This window comes from Cucumis melo, chromosome 1, assembly GCF_025177605.1.
Source record: "Cucumis melo cultivar AY chromosome 1, USDA_Cmelo_AY_1.0, whole genome shotgun sequence".
NCBI classification, from domain to species: domain Eukaryota; kingdom Viridiplantae; phylum Streptophyta; class Magnoliopsida; order Cucurbitales; family Cucurbitaceae; genus Cucumis; species Cucumis melo.
Genome location: NC_066857.1, coordinates 4,295,827 through 4,305,335, shown reverse-complemented (window position 1 = coordinate 4,305,335; position 9,509 = coordinate 4,295,827). Strand labels below are relative to the sequence as shown.

Here is a 9,509-nt window from a genome sequence, read left to right as displayed (position 1 = left end):
TCACTACAAGAAAAGGTATCTACTATGACAGTTCATTCCATCCAAAATTAAAAGGAGGGAAGAAAAAATTGTCATAAAAGGTAAAAATACGCGTTTTTATCGGAAAAAGACGGAATTTTTCGAATTTGAAAAATTTATGACAGTTTTTAATTGTCACAAATCTATGACAAATTTTAACTGTCATTGAATATAAATAATAAAATAATTTATTAATTATATATTTTCTTATCTTCTTTCTCTCTACATCTCCACGAAAGGCTCCAAAAACCCCAATCTCAATCCTCTCCATCTCCACCTCTAGCGACTGGTCACACTTCTCATCGACAACAAACCACGGAGCCTCGAAAGAAAGCACATCTCGATCACACTACTCGGTTTCTCATCGATGTCGACCCACGACATTTTGGCCGGCCCCTACTCGATTTCTCAATTAGACGGCGACCCACGAAGCTTTCGACCCACAAAGCTGATGTATATATGATGAAGGCTCTAATCTGGTAAGCTTGATTCCATTCAACTTCTCTAAAAATCCAAACACCAACATTCACAATATGAAGATCCTCCACATCAATTCGTTGTTGCTGACATTTCTACCGCTGACAACAAATTTCAGTTTCGTCTCATCCTATCAATTACTACGAAGCTACTGCTGGCGGTGGCGAAGAAGGAAAACATAAAAGACTGTTGAACTCTTAACACATTGCTCAGTTAAAAAGGTATTCTTGTGTTAGTTTTCTTTTCATACATCTTTTAAATGCTCATCACCGAGTAATATTTTTGCTTGATCAGTTATCAACGGTGGCTAGTAGTGAAGATGGGTCGACGGTAGAACAAGATGCAATAGCACTAAAGCACCCCAATCCCATCTATGTCCTCGATGGCTCGTTATATAGAGATGATGAAGCATCTCCTATGAAAAAAATTACGATTTCACTTCTGGGTAAACTCTTGTTATTCAACCATTTGTGGCAGCTGCTTTGTCAAAAGTTATTAGTCCAATTAAACTGACTTAGTAATTTTATTTGCCTGATTTTACTCTATGATAGTTCAAGGAATGATAATCCATTTGTCTAAACCTTCAAATTTTCAAGGATATAAAAATTGTAGTTATAGTTGTTTGTTTCTTGACTGGTTATCATACTATGCTATGTCCATTTCTAATTTTGTAATGGGTACTAAGTTCAATAACAGGTTCTCTCAGTGCAACTGTATGATCTAAAACTCTGGAATCATTGCATCTGTAATTAAATCTGGTGATCAGGATGGATTGCAAGTGATAGAAGTTCTCAGATTGTGTTGCTTCAGAGGAAACTAAGTCAGTTGCTCGTGTTCCAAATAATGGTAATAATTTTATGTTTGTTATAGCTTCTTGGGAATTCTAATGCTTATGTCTCGTGTTCTTTTTTCCTATATAGAAAGTATAGGGAAGAGTGAGTGTGATTTGCCTGTATTTTGCGAGTTTCATCTTCCATATAATCATCTCTTCCATTTTTCGAGCCTTTCTCCTCCACTTGTGCCATTATAGTAAACAACAGAGAGGCAGAGTACTAACAAATGAACTTTCTACAAGGAAATCGTTGAAATTCATGTGAGTTCTATTACCTTTTTTATATAATCTTAAGGTAGCTATGCATCTTTACACAACCTCCCTCTTCTCCCAATAAAAAGAAATAAATAAATAAAATTACCACCACAAACTTATTTAGTGTGAAAGTTTAATAACATTAATTTAAAGCAAGTAAATTAGGCATGCTCATGTTGACTGTGAATTAGTCTTCGTTTTATATTGCCATTGTCTGAATGTAATGCTTTGTTTAATTTCATCATCCTATCAACTAAACTCGCTGGTGAGGCCTTAAGCTTATTGATCGATATGCTGAATGATGATTCAGTTTTTGTCCGCTTCCAAGCTTTCGAAACATTACATCATATGGCAGTCTAAGGTATAAATGATCGTATATGTATATAACTTTTGTATCTGTAGTAGTTTATTGTTGAAAGTTTCAAATGTACGATATCATACTAAGCTATTCACAACGCCACTCGTTAAGTCATTCAACGAATCAATTTATTTTGTTTGAATACTTAAGATAGGAGTATAAAGAACAATATCTATATTTAGTTCACATTATTCTTATCATTGTTGGGGTTTGCTTTGCAGTTTCTTAATGCTTTAAAAGACAATGATGGTCATGTAAGATCTGCTTTAAGGAAATTGAATTCTGTTTATAGACCTTTTCATTCGTTAATTTAGAAAATGAATTCTAACATATACTTCTCATATGTGTCATACTTATGATTTTTTTTGTTTGGATCATTAATCATGTGATGCTTGTAGTTTTCATAAAAGCTTCTCTATTCTCATCGGCTTGTTCTTCATTGACATTTTACCGAAAATGGGATTATTGGAAATAAAACATGGTTTGCTTCAACTAGCAAAGTCTTGGACTGAGTTTGTTGCATCTCGGTTGAAGGAAGACTTCAAAGTATAACGCTTCCAATCCTTCTTTAAATTTGAATTGAAATTTTATAAGCTTCATATGCTAATTGATTAAATTTGTATAATGAAATGTAAAGAAAAAGAGTGAAAATGGGAAGGAGAAGCGGAAGAAATATAAGTATAACCACAGAACCTCTAGGAAGGGGTATGCAAATCTTATGGAAGAGTTGGTAAGCTGATTTTTTTAAGATGTTGTAGGATTATATGTAATTCTAAATATCTTATTGTGTTATAGTTACTCTTTTGCCACATTCTTTAACGTTCGCTTCGTGTTCTAACTATAAATAGAAAGCATCGTCATCGGATCAAATTGATCGATCCATAGTTTGGAAACAAGCTAAAATGGATCGTAAGGGACAAATAGCTACCGCTTGCCTTGATGCGTACATAATGTAAGATATGTTATTACAGTGTTACTCTTTATAAGTTTGTTTGAAATTTATCTTCTTTCAATGTCTTTGTAATGTGTTAGACCCCTATTATTCATCAATACCAGAGGAGGGATAGAAAACAGTAAAGAATTGGTGGAAGTCGGTTGTATAGGAGGGACCACATTTTTGTTAGAATTGTTTGTTACAAGGGGGGACCACCTAAAGGTTATAAATAGGTAGAGGAGAGAAAGATGAGGGGAGGAAAATTTTCATGAAGTAGTGGGCATTGTAGCTCTAGAGAGAGTCTTCTGTGATAGTCTTTTTCGTTTATGAATTACATATTGTAATCGTTGAGCTCCTTCGTTTACATTGTTGATCGTTGAGTTCCTTCGTTTACCTTTTTGGCTATTTCATATTGTAATCGTTGAGCCCCTTCGTTTACACTTCTGATCGCTGAGTTCCTTCGTTTACCTTTTTGGCTATTTCATATTGTAATCGTTGAGCTCCTTCGTTTACACTTCCGATCGTTGAGTTCCTTCATTTACCTTTTTGGCTATTTCATATTGTAATCGTTGAGCTTCTTTGTTTACACTTCCGATCATTGAGTTCCTTCGTTTACCTTTTTGGCTATTTCATATTGTAATTGTTGAGCTCCTTCGTTTACACTTTTGATCGTTGAGTTCCTTCGTTTACCTTTTTGGCTATTTCATATTGTAATCGTTGAGCTCCTTCGTTTATATTCTGATCGTTGAGTTCCTTCGTTTACCTTTTTGGCTATTTCATATTGTAATTGTTGAGCTCCTTCGTTTACACTTTCAATCATTGAGTTCCTTCATTTACCTTTTTAGATATTTCATATTGTAATCGTTGAGCTCCTTCGCTTGCATTTCTGGATAATACATATCGTAATCGTTGAGCTTCTTCGTTTACCTTGTATACAGCCGTTTTCATTTCAATTAAATTGTTAGTTTTACCCTAAGAAATTCAGTGTTGGATTAAGATCCAACATAATGCACTCGTAGGTATCTATAAACATGTATGGAATCATCAAGAACTTTGAATCTATACAAGTTCGTTGACGCTGGGTCGATTAGTTGTGGGAGTTCTAAAAAAGAACACGCCCAATTGTTGACTGCACGATTACTTGGAACAGATTACGATCAACTCTTATTGATTCCTTACAATTCTGGGTATGTCCATAACCTAAAGTTATTGATACGAATTGTGCTTACAATAGTCTAAGATGTAGTATTATTGTTTCACACATATATTTAGGAATCATTGGACATTGGTTGTAATAAACCTTACGAAGGGTGCTGCCTTTTGGATAGACCCTTTGAAAAACCATATTGACCCAGATGTAACCGAAGTAGTTGAAAGGTATGTCATACTTACTTTTACCTTTACTTCCTTTTTTCTTAAGTAGTTCAAACTATGATATTGTTTTGTAGGTCGTTCAACATAATGAACAAGAAAAAACCAAATTGGAGGGTCGTGAAGGTATGTGAATATCTATGTTGCTATGGGTTGTAAATTAATTCATATTTCTAACATAGGTCAAGTCATTTGTATGTGTATCTCCAGTGTCCTAAGCAATCAGGAGTAGTAGAATGTGGTTATTACGTGATGCGGTTCATGCGTGACATCATATTGTCAAGGAGTACTTCTATCATACAGATAGTAAGCATAACAGTTATAAAACTAGCGTGCATATATACTTTTTTGTGAATGAAACTCATTTAGAACCACTTTATTGTCTACATATGAAAGATTCACCTCGTGCTTACACACAGGATGACATTGATTGTATAAGGTCTGAGTGGGTTGAGTTTGTAGGGAAGCACGTACATTGTGCTTAGAATAAGATATTTTGTCACACATTTTGTCACATATTTTGTCATATACTTTGTCACACATTTTGTCACATATTTTGTCATATACTTTGTCACATATTTTGTCACATATTTTTATGTTCGAGCTACCATGGAAAATACAGTGCTGGAGGAAAATACAGCTGCCATGTCTAATATCAATGAGGTAAGGTTATCTTAGAAATTACTAAAATGCAGTTTTTAAAGTTCATCAAATTATCTCCATTGATTTAGTATATATAACTTGAATACACTTTTTGCTAAGATGAGGCACTCTGTTTTACTTTCCAAGCGCTAAAAGTTGTTCTCAGCCTTCTACTTCAAATCCCAGCACTTCATAATCCATTTTCATTCAAAAGGTTGGTTTTCTCTCCTTTTGTATTTTGTGCTAGTGCATCATTCGATAAATTTTTTACTTTTAGCCATTGATATGCTTGTAGGTGTTTTAGCTTTGAGTTTTGTTAAGTATGTGGGTTGAATTTGGTGTTTGCGATTATGTGTTCTTGAAGTGTGTATGTAATTTAGGTAACTTTATGGGCTTAATTTGGCGTTTGCACTTATGTGTTGTTGAAGTGTGTATGTAATTTAGCTTAGTTTGTGGGCTAAATTTAGCTAAGCTTAGAAGTTATTATTCTTGAAGTGTGTATGTGCTCTATGTTGTTGAAGTGTGTTGTTGATCATGAAGTGTTGTTGAAGTGTGTATGTAATTTAGCTTAGTTTGTGGGATGAATTTAGCTAAGCTTAGAAGTTATTATTCTTGAAGTGTGTATGTGCTCTATGTTGTTGAAGTGTGTTGTTCATCATGAAGTGAATGTGATGTGTTTATGTGGGTGAATGTGTTGTCTTGTTTAATCATTTTTTTTTTCCTTTTCTTATCTTATTAGGTTTTGCCACAATCCATTGGAGCAATGAAGCCATATTTATGCCAATTCATTGATGTATAGGCTTTTTTGTTGGTTTGGTAGGAAATTTTTTTGTTTAAATGTAGTTATTTAAATAGTTTGTTCGTACCAAAACATATTTGTACCAACAATTAAAACAATATTACAAAGTGTGTTTCTTTCTATTAAAGCGTTCACTGTGTTTTCATATATGATTGTATTGGTCTGTAATGGTATGTGTAATGGCAAGGCGACAAGAAATACATGATTCAATAAGAAAGAGGACTGTTGAAAATAGTGATGAAAAACACAAATATGACATTTAAATTGAAAAATAAAACTCTCATCGAAAAAGTTTTATTGACATTTAATTAAAGTCATGGTAAGTTAAATAATGACAGTTAAAAAGTGTCATAAATCTTAAATAATGACATTAAATATCAGTCATATAATATTAACAATGACAGTTATCCTCCGTCATAAAATGTAAACTATGACAGTTATCCTCCGTCATAAAATATAAACAATGTAGTTATTAACTATCATCAAAAATAAATAATGACAGTTACAACCTGTCATAAAATGTAAACTATGATAGTTATTAACTGTCATCGTAACTAAATAATTACACTTATAATCTGTCATAAAATATTTCATTCGTGACATTTATTATATGTCATGAAAACCGCATTTCGTGACAATTTTTTACAACTGTCATAAAATACTTTCCATGACTCCTGCATCAATGACTGCAAAAGACTGTCAAGAAAACCTTTAATGACAGCATTTAACTGTCATTGTAGGCCCTTTTTCTACTAGTGCATCGATTATTCTTTACGTTTAGAATATAATATGATGATAATATTTGATCGAGTTAGAAACTCATTTGACCTTTACGTCCCATCGACAATTAATTTGTATATTTTTCGAAAGTAGGTAGCAAATAGTCTAATGCTTAAATTAGTTTTCAACAGAAGGAACAAACTAAGCTTTTGTGAAAGAATACACATGAACTTACTTGAGATATATATATATACATGGAGATATTGTGTTCAGGAACCAATTAGGAAAAGTTGATCTTATTCTCAATCTTTGTTGCCAAATCATAAATTTATGATCGAATGGCCTAATTGTCTTCAATTGTAAGCATGCAAAAGTGGGTCTTTAGATCATATGTTGTCTCTCCCATGTCAAGCATTACCTTAAATAGGTTTGTTTCTTGCTCGTCTTGGATTTAATTAAAATGAGACGATTTTACTGATTTTATTCTCTAAATCTTGTATTTTTGTTTTTTGTGGATTTAATTACTTAGAAAATTGTTTAAGTAATTAAACCCTAAACCCTAAAAAGAAGATAGAACCTGCTAGAGAGGAGGAAAGAGTCAAAGGCCTTCGAGAAAACAAGTTCTCATAAAAGCATGGGTTGGAACCGACAAGGCAATAAGGATAGTTTGTCTAATCCTTTTTCTTCTTGGACTTCGTTGAGATCTCATTTGGACCTCTTAGGTACACCCATGCGTGTTCTAAGATTCAGTAGATTTTAGCTATAACTTTGTCTATCATTTCATCCATGGTGTTTTTTCTTTTAATCTTTTTATTATTATTATTTTATTTAATTTTTAGTTTTCAAAATTACCCCTAATATAATAAGGTTATACAAATGAAAATTGTATTTCACAAGACATGCATCTACAAACTTGGAAATTAAAGTTTAATACAACCTTATTGTATAGTTGGATAACGAATGATGGAAAAACTCATACAAAATAAGATTACATTAGGAAAACTTACATAAATGTAATAAAACGGTAAACTATTTACAGCCCACGTAACAAAGCCCATAAGGTTAGCCATTTTTTAAATATTTCAGGTTTGTTCTTCCATCTTTCTATTCTTCCTCGCGATTCGTCTTCCTTCTGTTTTTTCGTCTTCCCCTGCGATTTCGTCTTTCTTCTTTTCTCCTTTTCTTTTCTGCGATTTCTTTCCATCATCTTTCTTATTTTTCAATTCTTTATTTATATCGTTTAATCTTTTCATCGTTTTTCTTCTTTTCCTCTTCGTTTTTTTTTCACTTCGATTTCTTTCCATCGTCTTTCTACTTTGTTGCAATTTCTTTTCATTGTCTTTCTTCTTTTCTTTTTTTTTACGTGTTTATATTTGGTAACCAAATCTAAACAACTGTGTATAAGACTGTGTACAACAAAATAGCAAAATCTAAAAGATTGTGTATAAATAATCTTGAAAAAAATTATTTAGATTAGAGTAGCCAAATTTAAACGATCGTGTAAAAAAAAATAAAAGATTGTGTATAAAGAATCTTGAAAAAAAATCATTTAGATTGGAGTAGCCAAGTGTACCAAATTTTAGAAAAAAAACCATGATTTAAAAAAAAATCATTATTTAAAAAAATCATTTAAACGATGAAATTAAAAAGATAAATTTTAGTCATATTTAAACGATCGCATATAAATTATAACCATATTTAAACGATCGTCTTGTAGCCATATCTAAACGATCGCCTTCTAGTCATATCTAAACGATCGCGCATATATTGAACCATATCTAAACGATCGAGTATATATTAAATCATATCTAAACGATCGCCTTGTAGCATATCTAAACGATCGCGTATAAATTATATTCATATCTAAATGATCACGTATATATTGAACCATATTTAAATGATCGCGTATAAATAGCAAATATATTATGCACGCGTTATTGACGACGTAGTTGACGGGACATTTTTGGTATTGTACATGGTGGGCCTCTAGGCTTTTTTTCATTTTTTGAATTATTCTACAAAGTGTAAATATTTTGTCGCTTTTTATATTTTTGAAAATACCCCATTACATTATATAAATTTGATTTTTCATGCGTTACTTCGAAATTTAATTTGAAATTAATTAGTTGTTTAACTATTTACTTACTTCAATTATTTACTATGACATGTATTACTTTATATATTATAAAGATAAAAACTTTTGGTCGAAATTGGGCATTTGGTCTAGTGGTATAATTCTCGCTTAGGGTGCGAGAGGTCCCGAGTTCAATTCTCGGAATGCCCCTTTATTTCTCTATTTTTTTTCCTCCTAACACCTTTTAAATTTCTAACCATGCATGTTATCACTTGGTTAATAATATGATTAAATTTAAGTGTATCTAATAATAATTATTATTTAAAACATCTCATTATACACGAGGATGTCACACTATTGTCTTTTTATATATATATCAAATCTCTCGAAAGTATATATCAGGTTGGCCACAACAATACTAGCTGTAATTCATGGAATGTTAATGAAATTTTATGAGAAAAAATAAGCTCATGGAGATTTCTTTTAAGGCACGTGAAGATTTGAATCATACATTTACTTAGACAATATTTACTTACAAAACTCAAATCAACGTGTCATCATTTTCATGTGCCAATAAAATATTTTGACATTTGCTTTAGTTGACACAAAATGTTTACCTATTAATTTATGGCAATATAACTCTTTCGTTTTTTATTTATTATATTATTATTTATTAATGAAAATTAAGTTTCGTTCTTTTCCTTGTTTTATAATGATTTACATTTTTATGAAGTATAATGATTAAATTTTTAACTAAATTTAAAAAATAAATGTAACTTTTTTAAAGTTGTGTTTATTATTTTTGACTTGTTTTTTAAAGTTATCGGTAAAATATAGATAACAAATGAAAAAAAAACTGGAAGTGAAAGCAGTGGTTTATAAACTTATTTTTCGAAAAAACAAAAACAAAAATTAAAATGGCTACTAAATCAATAAGTTAAATATAAAAATCTTTTTTAATATTATGGTCTATTATTTTCCAATTTATGAACACACATTTTCATAAAATTAGAGTTTTCTTTTCATTAA

General features: G+C 31.4%; 1 non-coding gene across 1 annotated transcript; it reads left to right on the top strand.

The window, feature by feature from the left end:
* Positions 1 to 8,618: 8,618 nt before the first annotated feature.
* On the top strand, positions 8,619 to 8,690 carry TRNAP-AGG (transfer RNA proline (anticodon AGG)). Its single transcript has one exon. It is a non-coding gene; the product is annotated as a tRNA-Pro (tRNA).
* The last annotated feature ends 819 nt before the right edge of the window (positions 8,691 to 9,509 follow it).